Here is a 22927-nt window from a genome sequence, read left to right on the forward strand (position 1 = left end):
CATTACATGGGTATATGATTAATAAAAGAGTGAGATTTCAGAGCCGTGTTATCCGATTTGTGAGCCTGCAAACATGAGCTCAGTGACAATGCACATACTTAGACAGCTTAAAGTGTGCAATTTGATCGGTTTTATTTTCTGTCTGATGCATTTTGTATGAGGTTAATTGACAAACCAGATTTATTCATGGAATTATTTTTAGGATAAGTATGCTCACTTTACTTAACTTTTCCACAGTAACTACAAATCCGCATGGCAATCTATCAATCTATCAATCTATCAATCTATCAATATATCCAGCAGATCCAGACAAAGAAACACTTCAAGCGTAGCTAAACATGTATGTTTTGCTAAATGCGTGTATTCACAATTAATTTTAATCAGTTGAGCCAGACTTGAAGACTTCAATTTTACACTGTTAAGTAGCTCTTCGTTGGCCCGGAGATCAAACTGTCAGTGTCGCGCTGTCAGTGAAGTGGATAATTCCTGGTCAAATGCAGCTCGTGCTTTCTAATATAGGAGAAACAGGCCGACGGACGCACACATGAAGGAACATTATAGCAGGCAGTAAATCTAAAAATATATCGTATCTTTCAATTAACTTGGGAGCGACCCGCTACACTTTAAGAACTTGATAAGAGTCATGGTTAATAAAAGAAAAAGCTTGATAACAGTTTGTAATAAAGGAAGTCGATAAGTTAGAAAGAGGAAACCCATTTGATAGGAGTCACAAATTTAATAGGAACTAGATAAGAGTCATTCACGAATGATAAAGAAACAGGGATTAAAAGTGGTGATGCTGGACTGCTGCCACTATCAAGTCACTTGGGAAGGCTACATAGGGCATCCATCATATAGTGATCCACCGAAAAAACATGACTTAGTTTCCCCTTTTGTCTGGTATGTGAATGTGATTGTTTCCTTCCTTACAGTACAGGAGGCAGACTACAGTAGGAAAATGCACAGGTGAAGCTTGTTGTCGGCTTTAATGTAGAAAATCCACCAAATAATGTCCGTTTCGGAAAGGAGAAAAAAATTAAAAAGTGGATATCTAACCTACATACAATAATGCTGGGGTGATCAAATCACGTGATTTGTCCAATATGTTGATATACTATGTAAAGTTGAAAAATTACTTGTCTGTTCATATAGGTAATGTTACCAAACATTGGCATGGTACACATTTTTTTTTGATGTGGTATATAAAGGGCAATTGAAAACCTTTCAAAGCTGCCAAAATAGCCCAGGACTCCTGGGGGTTACAGTAATGGAGATGCATTACGAGGAAAGTTGTCTGCATGCATGGACTCAGTTGTTTGAGGGAAAAGATTAATGCTTAAAATCATGCATTATTATTTGACAAATGGTCACATTACAGATTAAGATGGAGTTTAATGTTTGTGTGTAACAATTTCTCACAAGGGAATTTGCACTGGGTTTCATTCTCCATTGCCTCATTAATCTTCAAAACTGAGCTAATGAGAAAATGCTGTGTGAAACCAAGCATAAGTTCATCTGGGAAATATCCTGATATACTGCATTTTAATTATATATATATATTGTTTTTAAATGCACACATCCTATATAGAACGCCATTCGAGCAGAAGATTTCACTCTGAGGGAGAAACAGGCTGTGGTGTCAGATGGACAGGCAGATGGTTGGAGGATGCATTTCCAATCAGCATGGTGGTGGTGGTGAATCCTCAAACACTAAATCCAGAGAAATCCTTACAATCAAAACACAAGGATAACTTCACCGCAGGCCAGCGGCCTGTTTCAGAAAACAGCTTTACTGCAACTTCGGACTGTGTTAACCCTGAAGTTTTCCATTCCAGAAAATTAGTCGTTAAATGCTGTTGAGCAAGATTTTTGAATCAGAAAAGGTTCCCACCCAGAAATTGTTTCAACTGCAAATCATCAAAATCGTAAGGCTGTTCCTGGGCGGAACTGGGAGGTCATAAATCTTTTGTGAGATCTTTCGTTAACTGTTTGATCAATATTTTTCATCTTCCGCTGCCAGCAGCACTTCGTCCCCGTCGGCATACAGCAGAAAAAAATATGTTTAATAATTTAATTAAACAAACAGTAGGATTTCAGAACTTGAACATCCATTAAGGAAATTAAAGTCTGCTAAATAATGTGGTCAAGTGGAATTACGCTGAATTAAATTGTTTCCGCAACTAAGGCTCCTTCGCTGCTGCTGTTGCTTTTTCAAAATGAATGTGCATTGCTACGCATTCATCTTTCAAGCTCCACCGGTTTCAAGTGGAAGCTCCGCTCTTCCTTCATCCGTTGCCACGGTGAACCACAGTATCAGAGCTGCATTAATGATGGAGCCTTTCATTCACAACGCATAAACTCCATGTTGATTCAGCGAACTCAGATCAGTTCGGGCACTGGAATCTCAGAGTTTTCTCCTCGGGGTTCATCGAGTTCAGGGTTGGGATCAGTTTGTTCGACCTTCTTTTTGAAACAGGGCCCAGTCTGAGGGCTGCAGTGTGTCCGCTTCTTAACAAGAAACATTGTGCTAACTAACTCCCACCAACAGCCTTAAGTGTTGGGCACGTGCAAGGTTTCTTTCTACTTTCCTCAGGCAAATCTGGCATTCAGCTTTCCGAAGGTCAGTGAGTTACTCCAGACGCTTGACTTTTTCTACATCTTACTTGTATTGCTGAAACATGCGTGGCTGAAACACACGTGTGTACACAACCGGCTGTGTTATGAAGTAATTGTTCCCTGCTCGCCTGAGTGAGTATTATGTAATACTAGAGGATTCCTCTTGAGGGCACACCAAAGAGCAGGAGAAACAAACTGGACCTTTTTCAGCATGTGTCAGATCTTCACACTGTCCTACATCAAAATCATAACCAACTGTTAACTCTTGGCTGCGTGTGAGCAGCCTGGAGCCCACGCATTGAGTTAAGCGAATCAAACAAAAGTGGGTTAATTATTGAAAGTAACCAAAAGACAGGTGATTGTGTTCATATATTCAATCTAAAATGAGCAGGGCAGAAAAGACTGAAAAGAGATGGAGCTCTGAGAAAGGATTAAGAGGATCCATCAGGAAAAAAGCTTCGAAACCAGGCTGTTGGGGGAAAGGAGGGGAACTGCTGACACAAAAGAAGAGACTGCAGGACAAGAAAGATGGAGAATTACTCAAATTGGAGGAACCACATGCACAGAAGCTAAGACCTGAGATGGAAAGAAAAAGCTGAACTGGAAAAGCACAAGAGGGAAACCAGTGGAGGGGGCTGCAATGCTTCAGACTATCTCAGAGCGACAGAGCAACATGGACCGACTCCAGGTCGACAAAGAGGAGAATTACAAATGAAAAACGGAAGGCTCAGAAAAACAGAGGACACAATAAAAATTCTGAACCTCAATTTCTCCCGGGCAGCTGAGAGAAGTTGCTCGTCTTCAGCAGCCGAAAAAAAGGAAAGCGACGCTGCAGCGAGGAATGTAGGAGGGACTGCTGAGAGGGGGAAGCAAATCCAGCAGTATGTTCAACATGAACTTGACAAGGCGGCAGAGAACCTGACAATCAGGGATAAAGAGACCAATGAGGTCGACCTGGGGCAACGGCAGCTAAAGAAACTGCCACCTGTACACTCCAGCGGGCCTCTGGATTTCAGAAGAAGAAGATCACGGACCATTCCAGCAACTATTATTAGTGAAATTAAATTTCATTTTGTATATGTTTTCTCTGTTAGTCACTTGGTCTGTGTTTTCCTTCGTCTATGATATTGGAAAACTAGAACCACAATCTGCGAGTCTCAGTCACTTAAAAGAAATGATCTCCAGGCCTCAAACAAAACTAAAAGTCAATGTTGAGTCCCTGTTAATACAATGTTGTGCCATATTGTCTTGTACAGTGTCTCAAGTGTTAAGGCCCAAACTGTAAACAAGTGAAGAGGATCAAGGTGAAAGACTATAATGTTTGTACAAAGTGCTTTTTATTTCTTGTTTCATGCAAGTGCCCCCTTGTTTAACAATAATTCAGAATCAGAATATCATCCACTACCGGTCAGAGTAGATTGACTAATACTTTGATACTAATCAAATGTGTCTCATAAGAGCAACATCCGCCTTGAGTCACAGGCAGAGGAATGAGACAGCAGTCTGCTAAATAACACACGAGCCACGGATAATGAACAAAACCCCACATTAGCTGTCCTGCCAAAGTCTCCTTCTTATCCCGTCACCAAATGTGCCTGTTGTTATGTTAAATTCACTTTTTATAAAGGACTGCAAAGTGGCCGAGGTGTATGAGAGGAATGCGACAAGCTGCACATCAAAACCCATCAAGGGAGGAATATGGGAGAGGACGGATCGCATGAGGGGCCGAGAAGGAGAAGGAATGAGGAGCTGGGGTTCAAGTCACTGCTGCTGCCGCCGCCGCCGCCGAGATTAGAGGAGATCCCAGAGAAGACGTGGATAATCAGAGAGCAGAGGGAAAAATGAAAGGCATTGGAAGGTTAACATGTTCCAATATAAGCTGAAGTTATCAGCCACCAAAAGGTTTTACATCAATAAGAGAATAGAGAGCGTGGATTTGTGGGAGGCCTTGAAGAAAAGCCGTGTCAAGGAGCAGGCTGAGGACAAATCAGGAGACACGCAGCTTCTATCCAGCTCCAGTGTCACATAGTCTAGAGAAACTCTGGGCCAGGCCGAGACGCAAAGCATCACATAAAATCCCACCTATCTCCGGTCAATTTCAGCTGGACTCAGGAGTTAAATCCGTTCTCGCGTTCAGCAAAAAAGTTGTGTTAAAGTCTGAAGAAAAATCTGACATAACCCCTCTTATCAAACAAAATAATCCTTTGTAATATTAAAGGCCAACCAGGCCCTCCCATCCTCCCAGCCATCTCCAGCAAGTCTCAGGTGCCGTCCTCTGACAAAAAGAGCAGGTGCACATGTTCTTGTCTCAAACAGATGGTGACAAATGTTCAGGCCTAGTTTTGCTATAAAGGCAGGTTGCTCTGGTAGTGACAGTGGAGCAGTGAAGCTGCGTGTGAACGTGAGAGAATCACCACGGATATGAATGCACATGGAAGTGACCTCAGTAGGTGTTTGCTCTTCAGACGATGATGCGGGACGTGTAAATACAAAACTCTTACCGTCAACACTTATGGTCAATTTCTTGAATAGCTTTATGTACACTGATCCATCTACTGTATACATCTCATGGGTCAGCCACGTGATGTTGACAGCAACTGGCTACTTTGATTTGTCCCATCAACACTTTCCGTTTCATTGTCTGACTTTTTAAACCCTTAAGTATCAATACGGAACATAAAAAAGAGACACATCCCATTGGTGTCAAGCAGTCATTTCCAGATGATACTAAAACTGACTTTGGCGTAAAAGTGTTGACATTCAGACAGGTAAACATCAGTGTGTTTCCTGTTGGTAGGGAGCGATGGGTGGTTGGTCACTGTCATAACTAGGCTGCAGCTGCTTTTTGACATCATTACCACGGGACAACTCAGAGCAGCTGCAAGATCCCAGAGAGAGAGAGACGGGGGAGAGGGAGAGAGAGAGAGACGGGGGAGGAGAGAGACAGGGAGGGAGAGAGAGAGAGACGGGGAGGGAGAGAGAGAGAGACGGGGAGGAGAGTGACAGGGAGGGAGAGAGAGAGAGACGGGGGAGGAGAGTGACAGGGAGGGAGAGAGAGAGAGACGGGGAGGGAGAGAGAGAGAGACAGGGGAGGAGAGAGAGAGAGACGGGGGAGGAGAGTGACAGGGAGGGAGAGAGAGAGAGAGAGACGGGGGAGAGAGAGAGACGGGGAGGGAGAGAGAGAGACGGGGAGGGAGAGTGAGAGACGGGGAGGGAGAGAGAGAGAGAGATGGGGAGGGAGAGAGAGAGAGATGGGGAGGGAGAGAGAGAGAGACGGGGGAGGAGAGAGACGGGAGGGGGAGAGAGAGAGAGACGGGGGAGGGAGAGAGAGAGAGAGAGACGGGGGAGAGAGAGAGACGGGGAGGGAGAGAGAGAGAGACGGGGGAGGAGAGAGAGAGAGATGGGGAGGGAGAGAGAGAGAGACGGGGGAGGGAGAGAGAGAGAGATGGGGAGGGAGAGAGAGATGGGTAGGGAGAGAGAGAGAGACGGGGGAGGAGAGAGACGGGGAGGGAGAGTGAGAGACGGGGAGGAGAGAGACGGGAGGGGGAGAGAGAGAGAGACGGGGGAGGGAGAGAGACGGGGAGGGAGAGAGAGAGAGACGGGGGAGGAGAGAGAGAGAGATGGGGAGGGAGAGAGAGAGAGACGGGGGAGGGAGAGAGAGAGAGACCGGGGAGGAGAGTGACAGGGAGGGAGAGAGAGAGAGACGGGGAGGGAGAGAGAGAGAGACGGGGGAGGAGAGAGAGAGATGGGGAGGGAGAGAGAGAGAGACCGGGGAGGGAGAGAGAGAGAGACCGGGGAGGAGAGTGACAGGGAGGGAGAGAGAGAGAGACGGGGAGGGAGAGAGAGAGAGACGGGGGAGGAGAGAGAGAGAGATGGGGAGGGAGAGAGAGAGAGACGGGGGAGGGAGAGAGAGAGAGACCGGGGAGGAGAGAGACGGGGAGGGAGAGAGAGAGAGATGGGGGAGGGAGAGAGAGAGAGACCGGGGGGGAGAGAGAGATGGGTAGGGAGAGAGAGAGAGAGACGGGGGAGAGAGAGAGACGGGGAGGGAGAGAGAGAGAGACGGGGGAGGAGAGAGAGAGAGAGACCGGGGAGGAGAGAGACGGGGAGGGAGAGAGAGAGAGACGGGGAGGGAGAGAGAGAGAGACGGGGGAGGAGAGAGAGAGAGAGACCGGGGAGGAGAGAGACGGGGAGGGAGAGAGAGACAGGGGAGGGAGAGAGAGAGACGGGGGAGGGAGAGAGAGAGAGAGAGAGACGGGGAGGGAGAGAGAGAGACGGGGGAGGGAGAGAGACAGAGACGGGGAGGGGGAGAGAGAGACGGGGGAGGGAGAGAGACAGGGACGGGGAGGGGGAGAGAGGGGAGTTTGGGTCACTGATCTAACTAACCTCTACTGTAAGTCTATCAACCTTCCTACATTTATCTCTTACTTTCCTCTTTTCTTTGTCCTTGAATGTCTTCAATAACAACAATAACTTCAACCTTTTCCTGAATGAAGCGACAGAAACAGAAAGTTTAACTCCGGGGCCTCACAGCCATGCTGCCAAAAATACAGCGTGGGGAGTAGATTGTAGCCATGATTGTGGTTCAGTACGTCTGAGGTGCATGCAACAGACTAGTATCAGGTTTTTTTTTCCACTTTCGCTTTTTATACACACTGCTACACAAACACACACACACATGCTGTATATTTACTATACGAGCAAACTGTAGACTGTGGCCACTGGCCAGACACACTTGTGTCTAAATAGAGTGTGGCTAAGAAAACTCTGTGTGTGCGTGTGTGTGTGTGTGTGTTTGCATGTGTGCGTGCATGCAAGTGTGTGTGTGTGTGTGTGTGCGTGTTTGTGTGTGTGTGTGAGTGTGTGTCTGTGTGTGTGTGTGTGCGTGTGTGCGTGTGTCTGTCTGTGTCTGTGTGTGTCTGTGTGTGTGATAGCAAGAAGTCTGGCCAAAACCACAAAGCCAAGGGATGCAGACAGACACACACCTTCCTCCATCTGTCCACTTAGTGGGTCAATCATAACCTCATTCAAGCAGAGAGAGAGAGGGAGAGAGAGGGGGCGGGGTGGGGGGGGTGGGGGGGGGGGGGGGGGGGGGGGGGGGGGGGGTAGTCGAGCCAAAGACACATTCACATCCTCACGACGTGAACTGAGCTCCTCTGAACCAGATTATACTGGACTGCAATGGGATTGTATTGAAATGAACTGGATCATGTGGGCCTCAAACTGATTAAACTGAATTAGTGGATTATCGAGGAGTAGATTATACTGGGACTGGACAGATGAGGACTATATGGACTGAGAAACTAGGAGGACATGGCAGTGAATTTAAGCAGACTGAATCTGATCATACCGGATTGAACCCAATTTCACTGTTCTGGCGAGTTGAGTGGTGATTCAATTTGAAAGGGATGAAACTGGTTAGTTCAATACAATATAGACACATGGGCCACATGCACAAGTCGGTCCCTTCTCTTCCAATTTCTTCCATTTCACTCCAATTTCTTCGTCTGCTCAGCCCCAGGGAAGTCAAGAGAAGCGGCCTCAACTCATGTCCTGTCGCAGAGTCTTTAAATGTGGTTCAGTCAAGGCCAACGCTGAATGATCTGCATCGTTTGATCTTGTTTCTTAATTGTGTAACATTTTAAACTCCATATCAGGGTTGTGTTATATTGGGCCTCCTCAGAAGTAAAGCATTAACCTCCTTGAACTAATGGAGTTGTTCGAATCAACCTGGTTTAGTTTACTATATTCCACTGTGCTCTTCTGGGACGTTGCTGTGAAATACCTCATTTGGACGACAGGTCAAACAAAGATAGCCACACACACACACACACACACACACGTCTGTAGACCACCATCGGGACACCAGCAAGCCCCCCACCTGTCCATTTATGGAGCACGAGTGGTTGATATCTGTTGGTTTGTTCTGAGGAAGAAAAAAAAAAAAATAAGACCAGGGGAAAAAGATCAAAACAAAAACTATTTTATCTCCACGTGTGTCTGTGTGTACTTGTTCTGCCTCATGACCCACACACCACTCGTGAGATTCAATAATGAAAAACAAGAGATCCTTATTAACGATTGACAACAGCGACACGCACAAACATCTGCAGGGTTCGGAGCCATCTGTTGTTTCAGACAGCTCAATCAGCCCCAGTTATGTGTGAATGCCACACATCCTCCTGTTAGACGTACGCCATTGTCTTCGGAATGTGTGTGTGTGTAATATGTGCAGCCTGTGGCTGGTAATGCAGTCCGTCGGAAAATGGGAATGTCAGTCAAAAGTCCTTATTCCAAAATCCCCCAAAACTCCAGAAGCTTCTCCATAAATTAGCTGTGAACATTTCATATCCAAATATTTCCATTTTGGAGACGCCAACATCTCAACATTCTTCACAGTCGTCAACCCAGTCGGCGAGCGCTCGTTCTCTGTATGGAGGCATCTGCATTTGTTATGATTGCACTCATTTTTTCCTCATTAAATTTATCAGCCGTCTGTAGATGCACTGCGACGGTGCTGAGAAAAGTTCCTGGGAGGATTTCAACACTGCAAGGAGTGAAGCACCGCTTCAGTGATGATGGAGGACATTCACTTATAAATCAATGTGTCTTCTTTTTAGTGATCAACTTTTTTTTTTATTTTTAAGGATTTAACAATTGCAGCACTGACAACAAAGACGGCTGGAGCAAGACATTAGCGTCTCCACAGCAAGACCTCAACACAACGCCGTGGAGGCTAAATCAATGAATAAATGAACGTGCGTCTTGATACTCTTAACTCAATGATCCTCAGCATTGGATTTGGCAAATTACTTGATATGGCACGGAGGCGATTCGTCTCGACGGGTCTGCATGGAGCCAGGAGAGTCACGATCACTGCTGCGCAGGCAAACAAGTGCAACGCTCATATTAAAATGCTTTAACACAAAATCCAAAGAAAAGCACAGCGTGCAGCCGTGATGTGATCTATAATCCCCCTCCACCTTCATGGTGATACCTTCACACACACACACACACACACACACCTCCATGATTCAGGTACTGTATGCAGCACTGTATTCCCTGAGTGCAATGGCCAGTGACATATTTTCTAGGCCAAGTTTCACACGCTGCTCGGAGTCAAGATTATGTAATAACTTGTTTGTAGTGTGCTCAATGCACAGATAGGTCACGGTGTACCCACACACTTTGCTGACACACCACTCACAGTCAGCAGGTTAGAGCAGGACGCCCCTTCCTTCGACAGATGCAACAGTTACACACAGCAGAATCCGCGCTGCAAATAAAGACTTTTAAATGATTTTTCCAGATTGACTGAGCAATTGGCTATGAAATATTTAAAAATCATCCTGTATCCTAATGACTTTGGTGATCCTCTGACTTCTATGGTCACTCTGAGTATTATTTTTGAGGCTCCAGAGCTTTGGTAGTGACCAACAATGAATATTCAGATCTTCAAGAGGACGCTGTTACTCTACAGTAGTAGTCACTGCATGTTTTTATCATTTGTGATGGCAGACGAAAGCAGTTTCATCATGGCCACTGGACGACAGACCTTAACTAAGCTCAGTTTGCTGGCTACATAGGTCTCACCTTTTTAGGCCGTTTAACAATAACCTAATACTTTGAGTAATCACGTGAGTTTCCATGCTTGTTGTGCCAGCGTGGTAATCCATCTTAACATTTTCATGTTTGGCACACTGCCCTTTGTCTGGTCATCCTTCTATTTAAAGTTCAGGGTAGTGTGGTCGTGGCGTTTGCCTTGGTTTTCAGTTTCAGGGTGTTGAACGCCCTAAAATAGAAATTATGTATTCAGATGTTTTTCCAACCTTGACATAAATAAAAATTCCATGGTGTGGAAACTAGGGCTTACTTTTTATTTGAAATTGAAACATCTGTCCAAACGTGTGTAAAAGTTAATATTCAAACTGTGATGACTTTTTAATTCAAAATGATCAAAACAGAACGTCTGAAGCACTTTTCCTAGTGATCCAGCAGAAGGCGTTCTAAAACATCTCTATCAGCTCGACCTATGGCATTTAAATTCACGTGAAATTAACTTTGTCAATTTTGACTTCTTTCGAAATCGATTTTTGGAAAAACTGCCAGCTCTAATGGAAACATACTAAGGTCACTAAATATCAGCAGTTGTCAGCTAATAGCAATTGTCAAGGAAACAATAGTGTTGGCATTAAAAAAGCCCAATTAAGCTGGGCACTACTGTGTGTATATGTGTATGCGAGCAAGCACAAAGGGACGTGAGTGACTTATCTGGGACAGGGACATCACAGAAAACAACAACAGTCAAAATTCAATTTTCTGTTGGCGATAGAGGGAGCGAGAGCGTGACTGAATAGGTGTGACGGCAGAGGTTTCCCTTTAATACAGCCCGGATCATACAATACACAGAGGAACGGGACGCCGCGAAAAAGCCTTCCCACTGACATTGTTTTATGTATTAAACAGTGTACGAGAGTGTGTGTGTGTGTGTGTGTGTGTGTGTGTGTGTGTGTGTGTGCCTGCGAGGCAGCAGCAGCTGTATTCAGGAGATATAAAGGAGAACTGTAGTGTCACTCAAAACCAGGGGGAGAGAAAAGAGAGAAGGAGAGCGCAGAGAACAAAGAGGGAATAAACCAACAAGGCAACCGCAGAGCTGGAGAGTGAATATTAGTCAATTGAAGGGGACAGCCGCTATTGTACACGTTAAATATGTTTACTTTTTCTCATCAGTGATGTTGCACTTCTGGCGCCGCCGCGAGCAGTGATGTGACAGCAGGTGTTGTCCGTCAGCCGCAACAGGTAAAACAACTGATGCAGAGCACAGGATGAGGAAACATACGGGAGGAAGATTAGAGATAGATTTAGACCACCGCGGAAAAAAACCCATCCTGTTCTCAATTAAGAACTAAAAAAACTAAAAAACAATCGCCCTCAGAGGGACAAAGCAGTGTCTCTTCCTCCAAGCACGAGAGGCGAAGTTGTCAGGGAGAATTCAAGACTGGAAATGGCAAAAAAAAAAAGAATTCAAAATGTTTTCTAAGACAACATTTCTGCGTCACTCTGCGTACAGTGCATTACAGCCAATTAAGCATGCATTGTTTCTGGGTTAATTTTTGTCAAAGTTGTGTTATTGAACGGTGCAACCGCTTCATTAAGTTTTCTCATTTGGTACAGTCGTTTTGGTGCAAAGCTGGGACATCTGAATGTTCTATTTTTGTGATGGGGGGGTGGCAGTGGTGACGCTGGTCTACTTCTGGCTTCCTCATGGCTCATGGTGCATGGTGATAAAAGAGTGTGACATTATTTCACATCCTCAATGTGTGTCAGAGGCTGGTCTTAGGTTATCATTTGCCCCTTGCTTCCTTTGTGAAAGCCCATCTTGGCAAGAAAAAACTGATGTTGAATTTCACGTACATTCACATTTCCTCGACTCACCATGATTTCAATTTGCACGTATTTGCAAATCTACTGTATTCGTAAACGCAATAATCCATGTAATAACCACATTTGTCACAAATACACGGTCTTACAATGAATAACATCAATATATACACACCCAAATCAACAGCCCTGTGCTGCAGGTATCCACAGTGGATGTGGCTCACATTTCTGTACTTTGACAATGTATACCACTCATATTACTGAGCTTATATAATAACATACCTCCTGCTTTCACATGAAAAGGAAATCCTTCAGTCTCTTGTGTATGACAGTCTCTGTAAAGAATTAAACATTCAATTTAAATCTAAATTCAGGTTTGTGTTATTGTAGTTCACAGTGTCACCCAGAGTTATCTTCCAAGTGGCAGCTTGCAAAACTGGTCTCAAAGCTGCTTCGGTAGTCTTAGTTTTCCTTCCTCTTAACAGCACACACACCCGTTAATTGTTTTAATCCCATTCACAGGGATCTGTTATTATTACCTTTCATTAATTATCACTTGAACACCATAGTTTTCTTTCCTGCCATTGCCAAGCAGCATTAATGGAGCTGGATAAAGCAGGAATACTGGGGAGACCGGGAAGAAGAAGGCAGGGTGAGATAGGGAGGCGGAGTTCGGTGATGAAGAGAGAAATGGGGTTAATGTATGAAAGAATGTGTTTTCAGAGAGGAAACAGGAAAGCCATGGCTGCAGGGTCTGACACTGTCCCAGTTTTACTACTGCGCCAGTATCTCCTGTGGCTCTCCAGCACATTTCCACCCAGTTGATTAATACCGCCATCACAACCATCAGCAGCCTCTTTGAAGACTGCAGAAATAAAAAACAGAAACTCCGATGATCCACATCAAATTCCTCTTAGGCGCTGCACTGCAGTTTCAGCCCAGTTCTAGTCTTGATTGCCTGAAACAACAATACTGAGAAATGATGGCATGACGGTGGAACAAGGCAATGACAGGCTGAGATGTGCTTATGCGTAGGGACTTGATACTAATTGATTCTTCTTATCAGTCACTGATAACCTCTGCTCGGATAGAGTATCACATGACAGAAAGATAAAGGAAGTGCCACTGTAATAATAATGGAGACTAATCTGGGTTGCGATCACAACTTTGCTGTTGCATGCAAACTGATTTGACGTGACCACAATCCAGCCACGAGACGTGCATTAACATTTGTTGCTTTACACAGTTTCTTAATTTATTCCACAACCACAATAACTGCATTAAACCACATGACAGAGAAAGAAAAGAGGTGGGTGATGAACCTCATGCTAGAGGAAGACAGATGGGTACAACAGCAAAAGATGAAAACAAATCGAGTCATGGTTTATAATCATGGTCATTGTGATGGTGATGGGGAGGGAATGAAAGTGTCCGATGCCAGGTCTGCCAAAAACAGTCTGACGTTTTCAGTAAATAAAGATCGTCCAAGACAAATGCAACTGATACCGAATGGTACCGAAAAACGGACTCATAACAACATTTCATTCCTTAAAAATACACAATGTCCAAGCGACACAACTGTTTTTCCCACCATCTACAAAAGACGGGTATTGGACATACGATGGGTTTTCCCAATGGCAACGATATCCAGAGAACAGCGTGATGACCTATGGTGTTTTAACAGCGCAGGCAGGACTCGGCAAAGGGAAGCACGAGATGAGTTTGGACGTCGGCCAACAGGCCAGACGAAGACAACGGATGGCGAGATGAGCGGAGGAGTGGCTGCGATCGTTCGCTGGAAGTCCCTCCCTGAGAGGACGAGCATCGGTCATAGACGGAGACGAGCATATTTGAGAGAGAGGGAGCAGAGGAAATGTGAGAGGATAAAATAAGAGAGATGAGGGGAGATGAGAGCAAGGGCTTCAGTATTCAGAGAGAGAGACAGTCAACATTAGTGTCACTCCGCTAAAATTAAACTTTATCAATACACAATACAATACAGAACAAATCCAACACTTTCTCTCGCAAGATGTTTGATCATTGTGTAAAGATAAAGGTTCCAAAACTGTCAGTTGCCATTTTTCATTGTCTTACCAAACTGATATATAGCTACATGCTTTTTAAGCAGTTCAGCCTTTTGCCATTTCCGTGTAGTTTGACATTTGAACAATGGAACATTTTCCAATGCACTGAATATGAGTTTGCCCTCCCATTGTCTGCTTTGCTCTCTACTTTCAGATTTGTCATAGATCATATCATAGATGTTTCGCAAAATCACAATGTCACTTTCCTGAATGCTTTATCTTTTACATACAGTATGTATATAATATGCAGTATGAATGGGGTACTGATAAAGACAGCCTTTGGCCAGCATTTCACTCTTGATGCCAGACTGTGAGGAAAGAAAAAAAAAAAAGGGAGAGAGAGAGGGGGGGGGGGGGCGAGCGAGAGAGAGAGAGAGAGAGGATGGAGTGGAGAAAAGTGTGAAAGATTGATTCCAGTTGGGATTTATAACAGAATAAGAACTGTGGTGTCGCTATAGTTCCTCTGGAAATGAGGTGTGGAGTGGAGATGATGGACCGAAAGTTTCATCACACACACACACGCGCAAACCCACGAGAACAGATGAACCCAAGCAACAGAGTTGCTCATGTTTATGGTGTTCCCTTACAGTATCAGGTAAGACCTGGACTGCTTTCCATGGTCTCCCATGACGATGCTCTCACACACACACACACCTCTTTGAATCCTGGTATGAGTAGGCTCTTACCGGTTGGTTCCCTGAGGAAGAGAATGCAAAGCCGTCCCCTGAACAGGACTGAGATTGTTCTAATTTCACTGGATAGCCTACAGAAACAGCATAAATGTTGCTAACATAGCAAGTGTAAATCTGTTCTTCAAGAGAAAAATTCTCACAGTCTTCCCAAAGCAAAGCAGACTTGTGAGGTGTTGGCCTCGATGTCTTTTGGACAAGATTTAGGAAACCTTCACTATTAACTATTTGGCTTAACAGCAACCCCTACCTCTTGTAATCAAGATGGTTTAATAGGACAGTGATGGATGTTCCGGCTCCGGGCTGATCTGTGCTTGTTGCCATGGTAACGGGTACCTGTTGATGTGTCTAGTCATCTCTCACTTCCTCCCTTTCCACCTATCGCTTCTTAAAAGTGACACTTTTAAGTGAGAATAGGCACATCCAGAGTGGCTGAGAAAGCGACAGTCGGCTCAGTGTCTCTGGAGAATGTGAAGCTTTTTTTACATTTAACAGCGGAGGAGTTTGATGCCACCAGTGTTCCCCTTCATCCCAGTCTAAACAGAACACATCCGGGGGAGGATGGTATTTGGCCTTTCTTCTCTCTGTTTACATAATCCATGTCCCGGAGGGAGAAAGAACCTCCAGAACACTGTAAATCACGCAAACACACACACCAGACATTCAGCCAAAAAGTCACTACATAAATGCCACAGGCTATGCGTTTTCCATCCAACTTTCCCTGCACACTCCCTTTCCCCTTAACGCGCTCCCATGACCAGCTGCACACCCCTCACGCACACATAGACCTCATTCTACAAATTCAGCTTCATGAAAGGTTGAGAAATTCTGCATGAAAACACACAGCAGCCAAACTACACACACACACACACATTCACGAGATTTGTGCACACACTGCATGCATACATGGCGCATTCATTCCTACGTACACACACAAACCGCCATCAGACACACACATAGGCATGCATCCGCCAATTCAAACATGCACACATAGTATTTATGCATACACACACACACACACACACACACACACACACACACACACACACACACACACACACACACACACACACACACACACACACACACACACACACACACACACACACACACACACACACACACACACACACACACACACAGAGCCAGGAGTGGATGTTTGGACACAGACGTCAGAGTGGAAAGCTGATCACTGTTGTACAGCAGCCATGAACACTGTGGATCAGAGTGTGTCCTGAAATAACCCGAAAATGCTCTGATCTGACCCCCAAAAATTCATGCATGGAACACACATTTCAGAAGAATGTCACATTCGTGCTCCTCAGTGAGACTGCAATGGATTTATAGCGACCTATAATGACCTAAATGTATTTTGGGCGCTTGAAGTCACAACACTAATATCAGTGTAGATGTTGTATGTGCTTGTTATTTTTGTGATGACACCCTGTAAAGCATATTTCAACATTTTGACAAATAGACTCTGTATTTATTATCCGATTTAAAACCACTTTAGAGTGTTTTGATGATTTCTTTTCAGTATTTCAATGCCTCATATGTGAAATACTAGTATCTCACTTTGTCTTGATGTTGTATCTTTGTTGTCTCCCTTTTTGTTGTTATCCCCATTTTTTCGAACTGGTTGTAGTTAAAGACATCCAATCTGCTGTAAAGCCCCCGAAACACATTTCTGTTTTGGAGGGACTGAACTAGCTCTAAGTTCAATCAGTCCCACGGGTGAAATAAAAAAAAAAACAGCGGGGAAAAAGAACGAGTTCGCAAAGATCTGTTAACACTGCCGGTGATGAATTGAAGTTGAGTGCTGTGAGAATGAACAGCAGGTCGATGAAGAGGACGACCTGTATTCGCTGCCACGTTTCCAAATTCTCTTCAGATGTGTGTATCTGTATGTGTCCGTAAGTGTGTATCTGTGTGCGCGCGCGCGCACGGATCTCTCTTCTTTACGGTAGCCAAGACTTTTCGTTCGCTGCCAAGTCTAAAGTAGGTGGTGGGTTCATTTCTGCATCTCTCTGTAACAGAGGAGGTGGAGGACAGGGGGGGCAGGTTTGCAACAAGACAGGAGAGGAAGTGAACTGTATACACACACACACACACACACACACACACACACGCTGTCTGACACCTGGAGAAACCGCAGTGTGTTTCCATCTCTTCCCCCAAGAGAACCGTTCCACTTCTTAGGGCACATCAGCGGTGGAACCTCATCCCTCGTTACAACAGACACACACATTGTGTCGCATGCTCCTGGAGGGAGTCAGCAGAGTCTTAACACAAAAGTAAAACTACCTGGCGTCACTGACTATGACTAGTAGCACTTTTCCTACATTGGAAGAAAAACTGCTCCGAGCTGCTCGTGGGGGGCGGGGGGGATTTTTTACACATTGACAGTCCCAGATGGCGGCACAAGGTAACTCGTGGTTTGGGTTTGAATGCTGCTTTCATTAACCAAAAAACATATAATGTGATGCCAGCAAAGGAGCTGTGACTTTGTCACCAGGCAGTAGCACACCCATGCACATCTGACAGCGTCCTACAAGGTGACCGGTTGTCTTATGACACTACGCACTTTAAAAAGACGATGGCAACATTTGTGAGCGACATGGAGAAGCTAATCTCCCTGTTGGGATTCATCCTTTGAGAAGTTTCTGTTAGAATATCTTCACGTTTGCATGTCATTGTTCCACGTTTTGAATCTAAACCCTAAAATAAGGTGCCCGTCCGCTGTCTGAAGTGTACTGGCTTGACCAGTGGCAAGTGACATCTCACCCTCATCTCCATAGTAACAATAGCACCGGGAATGAGGGTGTTAACCCCTTCGCCTAATGTGAGTGTATGTGCCCATGTGTGTATTTGTGCAACTGGGGGAAGGGATTGACGGGATTCCACCCATACACCCGTGGGAATAGCAGTCAAGCTCCAAAGCTTGTTTAGGCTTTAACACCCATTACACCCCCCCCCCCAAAACTAAACAACACACACACACACACACACACACACTCATTACACCATCTCCCAGGCTACAAGCTGCCCTCCACTACCACTCTGCCTCCATCCATCATGAAACCACCTCCGTCCATCTTCATATCTGTGTGAGCATCATGACGGCAGGGCCAAGGATGAGACTGATGTGACGTGACATCACCCAGATTCAGAGCAACATGGACAGAATTAATTAGGGCAACGCTGTTATGTAAAGAAACGACACACTGGCCGGTCAGATGGAGGCACAATTCTGACATGAGCATACAGGGCTCTGGCAAAAAAGTAGATGCTCACTCGTCATCACAGTAGATTAGCAACATGATTTTTCTACCACAACATTGAATTTAATTGAGAGTCAAAGGGCTGTTGCCTCCACTATCACTTTACTGCATTAAAAACACAAGTAACAAAGTGATTCTATTGAGATTTTGATACGGTTATTCTAGTTTACACAGTATTTTTAGTATCACTGATCACTTAGTACATCTTGGCATGAATGATGGTTTAAGCTACGATATTTTTGAATAGTGGAGGTGGGCAGCTTCATAGCAAACCATTAAAAATCCAATCGTGCCTTGTCTCTGCAGAAAAACATAACTGGTAAACAAAAATGCAAGCCTGAAAATAGAATGAATGCATACTGTATATTCCTGCATTCTTGTGTTTGTGCACACACATACATAAACAAAGCCCAAAACCGCACCGCTTTCCAGACATTGCAGAGGATTGTTTTAACTATTCCATAAATGGCCTGGTGCAATGTGTGTGGAGGGGATCTTCACGATGTGGTATAACATAACACTGAAATTCATTAAATTCTCTTCACATGAACATCAGAGAAAAGACGAGAAATAATTAATAAAAGAGCGACATGGGGAAAACATGTTTGTGTGTGTGTGTGTGTGTGTGTGTGTGTGTGTCCACTTAACAATTTGTGTTGAAAAAGGTTGAGAAGGCACAGAGACATTTGCACGCGCAGACACACACAAGCACACACACAAAAAGAAATAAATGTTTCCAGGCACATTCACTCAGACTCCACAGTCCATAGTAGATCATTTGTTTTGCATACGCGTGTGTGTGTGTGTGTGTGTGTGTGTGTGTGTGTGTGGGAGTGCGTGTGTGTGTGTGTGTGTGTGTGGATGCGTGTGTGTGCATGCTTGCGTGTGTGTGTGTGTAATGTGAAGGTAATGACTGAGAGCTTGTTGTTTACTGCCAGAGATCAGCAGTTTTTGTGACGAGTGAATGTGAATGAATACCCAACTGTGTGTGTGTGTCTGTGTGTAGGGGGGGGCATGCATCCCTACACTCTATAATACAAAATACTTTTCTGTGATCAAAGGATTACAGGTATTGGTAACAGGCTGTTTCCTCTTCAGAACCCCCGCCTAATCCCCCCTCACACACACACACACACACACACACACACACACACACACACACACACACACACACACACACACACACACACACACACACACACACACACACACACACACACACACACACACACACACACACACACACACACACACACACAAGGGAATGACAGGGGAAAGCAATGTCTCACTCCGGAGATGAAAGAAGGTGGCGTCGTTGCTGCAGTGTGTCGTCATGGAAACCACGGGCGTCATCATAGCAACCCCAGGTAAATACAGGTATGGGAGGAGGTCAAGAGTTGGGATCATTGTGACACACTGCTTTGATGGAAATTGGACGAGCAGGCACATAGCACAAAGAAGTTTCTCAAAGTTGAGCTCACACCTTTTCTGGGTGATCATGTCCATATGCAGTAAATGGAAACTTTATATTGTAATGCTCACACAGGCACACAATATAGAATGTTACAGCTTCTAAGAGCTTATGACAAAAACTGTATTTTCTGAATAAAGGAGCTGATGACATCATGTTAACCATATATGGATATGCTGCAGTTTGATAACTGATCGGAACATTGGCTGTTAAATAGTGTTACATTTTGATTGTCAGGGCAATAATGATCCATCAAGGTGGTGTGTACCTGATAAGAAGACAATCCTGGGGAAAATATTAGATTATTGATCACATTAGACTGTTCAGATAAGCAAACAGGACAAAGGTTGCGTCACTAAGGTGCAAAGGAGAGACTGCATAATACATAAACCCCCCTCTATAAAATAATGCATATACATAACAAGGCTGATTAGCCAAGGCCATTACAAATTAAAAAACTCAGTAAGACATTTGACCTCTGACAACTGACAACTTTCTGATCAAATCTGAGCAAAACACTCAGTATCGAAACAGGTTTTTGTTTTCGTCAGGTTGCGCTAATGTAAAGCATTGTGAGGCATTGTCTTGAGATTCCTCAGTTTGTTCAGTGTGGCGGTAGACAAGTACAGGACTATTACCTCAATACATCATTCTAAAACAAGCTTTGACTCACACCTTCTTTTTTTTTTTTTGCTTCTCAGCCCAGAAACGATTACACAAACTACCAAGCACTTAGAGCGTGCAGAACCTCTACCAAGGCTGCAAAATGTGTCAAAATATGTTATCGTGGTCAAAAAAATCATACTGAGTTTGGTTGATAGAATCATTGGATCAATATGCAACAGAATAAACAAATTGACGCACAAGTGTGCCGTTCGTGTTTCAGATTTCTGTTTTGCAAGTTGATGCAGAAAACAGAGAAAGGTGCCCCTGTCTCACAATGTCGAGAAATTCTTCTGCAACGAATAACTTCATTCTTGAGCCACGGGATAGCAGTCCACCAAGTTCAACTGAAATCTGACGAGACCTTCTTGGGATATCAAAATGGATACACCAAAAATCAGACATAAAACAAAATCCTCCGGAAAATACATACAATAACGTGGATAAACATTATACAGCAGTAACAGCAGGAATAACTGGTCCATTCTCCGTTGCCACACTTGACTCTGTTACTGTTTTTAACCTGTCGTCTGTGACAAATTGCTTGTTTACTGCACTCTAAAACCGTTGAAAACAAAAGTGGTTTTTCAACAATCTGTTTCGCTGCACTTTCGTGCACAGAGCGAGGACTGGATAATAATAAAAAAAAAAAACTGAACTGATCGGAAGATTTGAAATTGGTATGAAACGCTAAAATAACTGTTAAGATACCAGCGTCCTTAAATGAACATGATTCAACCCTGACTGAGATCCAGTCCTGATGAACCAATACTCAGTTTACAATTACATGCTTCAAATCCATTTGTTTGCACACTGTGTGTCTTCACTCTCGTGTCTGTGAATGGGCAAACAAGTGCCAGGACATTTCTGCAACAGCTGATGAACAACACTGCAACTGACAGACCAGGGCTGCCAAAGTCACCAGCTGCTAACGGGCTCAACAATTCTTCCGTGGGGTAAAAGAGCAAAAGAAAAACAAGAACATGCCCTTATTTTACACCAGAATGGACGTGTGAGTTTTCGGAGCATGTTTAGGCATTTGAATTCTCTACCCAACTGACTCAGCACAGAAAATTTGACTATAAAGGCAAGATGAAACGTTCATATCACATTCTGTGCACCGGCATCTACTTTACCACCTCTTGGCAGATTTCCCATTTCCGAGAAGTTCCCATTTAACCCCCCCCCCCCGAAAAAAAAGAAGAATTGATCAGCCTGGATAAACTCTTGCATGTGTCAAAGCACAAGGTCTGCGACAGAAGATCAACGAGCACAGCAGCAGGAGAGTCTTACTTCTGACTCAGCACGTCTGCTTCTTCTTCCGTGTCCCATAGCAACACAATCATTCTTATCTACAGCCCCTTGACACCTGATATTCAACGATTGGCCCGTTTGACTGCTTCAGTGTCTATTAGACCTGCGCTTTTTACATCTGCGCCCCTCTAGAACGTTTTGACGAGCCTTTGTCCAAAAAGCATTTTGCTTCGTGCGACATAAACATATTCCAGTTGTTCAAACGCTCTTTTGTCTCCTTTTGCGCATGTGCTTTGTGGCGTCATGTGCCATCCATAAAATCGCCCTGCGGGGATCGGTAAGGTTTATTGAGTGAATTGAAGTGGGGTGTTAAGTGTTAGTGGAAATGTCACTGAGGGTTTGAATTCCCGTTCGTCGCCATGAATGAGCGGCTGCTCACTGCGGCTGCACTTCATCACACCGAAGTGCTCCGCTGCTTCAATCAATGGCTGGCTTGACTGATGGGTCTTTGCGTACCCAGCGGGAGGGCGGGGAAGCTGATGGCAGGGCCTTTCACAGCCCCGATTATTCACGGCGTCCCTCTTATTGGGGCTATCACCGAACTCAAAAGGGGGAGAAAAGAAAGGAAAGGAGAGGAAGTGCCGAGGGCCGACATGAACGTACCTGCCCACGCCCACCCTCATGCAAGTGGCGTTGAACGCGAGCTGGCCTTGGACAGATACAGTATGTCCCGCTCAACAAGTTACGGCATGAGCCGGGAATAATCCTGTCTTTCTTTAAAACGAAAGCGCATGAGAAATGGATTTATTTCACACGAATCCATCGTTTCTTTGTGCTCTGACTGACAGTTTTACTTTGTACCTTAAATATTTGGGAATTTCTCGGCTGCTGGTCAGACAGTTCCTTTTCTTTTTTTTCATTTTTCATTGACAGTTACTCTCATGGAACCATCGGTGTGTGTTGAATTTCTTTCTTCAGCCTGATTTCATTTTCCTAAGCACCTGTCTACCAGGCGATCAGCACGCAAAAATGAATTCATGCTCTGAAAAGACCAAACACACATGATAGGAATCTATCGGTTGTTCACTGCAGCTCCCTCCTTTTTAAAGATTCCAGTTGGAAACATATTTGCATGACAGGCAGCGTCGATGGCGATGTCACACTGTCTGACTCACTGGCCACATTCTTCTGCACATCTCACATTACACGCTCCGTGACACGGTGCATCAGATGCACACTGCAAGTAAACATGGCTCAGTCTCTGCTCCTCTCTCCCACCTAGGCTCGGGGGTTATGATGAAACCTCCCTCTGCTGCAGCCTGTGGGCAACTGGGCTTCACCCGGACTGTGGCACAGACAGACAGACAGACAGACAGACAGACAGACAGGTGACTCTCCCTTTGCGTCCGTCTGCCTGATCTCTCTCTCTCTCTCTCTTTCTCTCACTAAGTTCGGTCGAATCATCCCTCGGTGGCATCACAGAGGAGACAA

At 44.7% G+C, this 22927-nt stretch overlaps 1 protein-coding gene across 2 annotated transcripts in view; it reads right to left on the bottom strand.

Moving 5' to 3' along the window:
- The window catches only part of LOC118282857 (E3 ubiquitin-protein ligase SH3RF3-like), a 79981-nt gene that overhangs the window by 55715 nt on the left and 1339 nt on the right, over window positions 1-22927 (bottom strand). The window lies entirely within an intron of this gene.

Source organism: Scophthalmus maximus, chromosome 14 (genome assembly GCF_022379125.1).
Source record: "Scophthalmus maximus strain ysfricsl-2021 chromosome 14, ASM2237912v1, whole genome shotgun sequence".
Classification (NCBI taxonomy): domain Eukaryota; kingdom Metazoa; phylum Chordata; class Actinopteri; order Pleuronectiformes; family Scophthalmidae; genus Scophthalmus; species Scophthalmus maximus.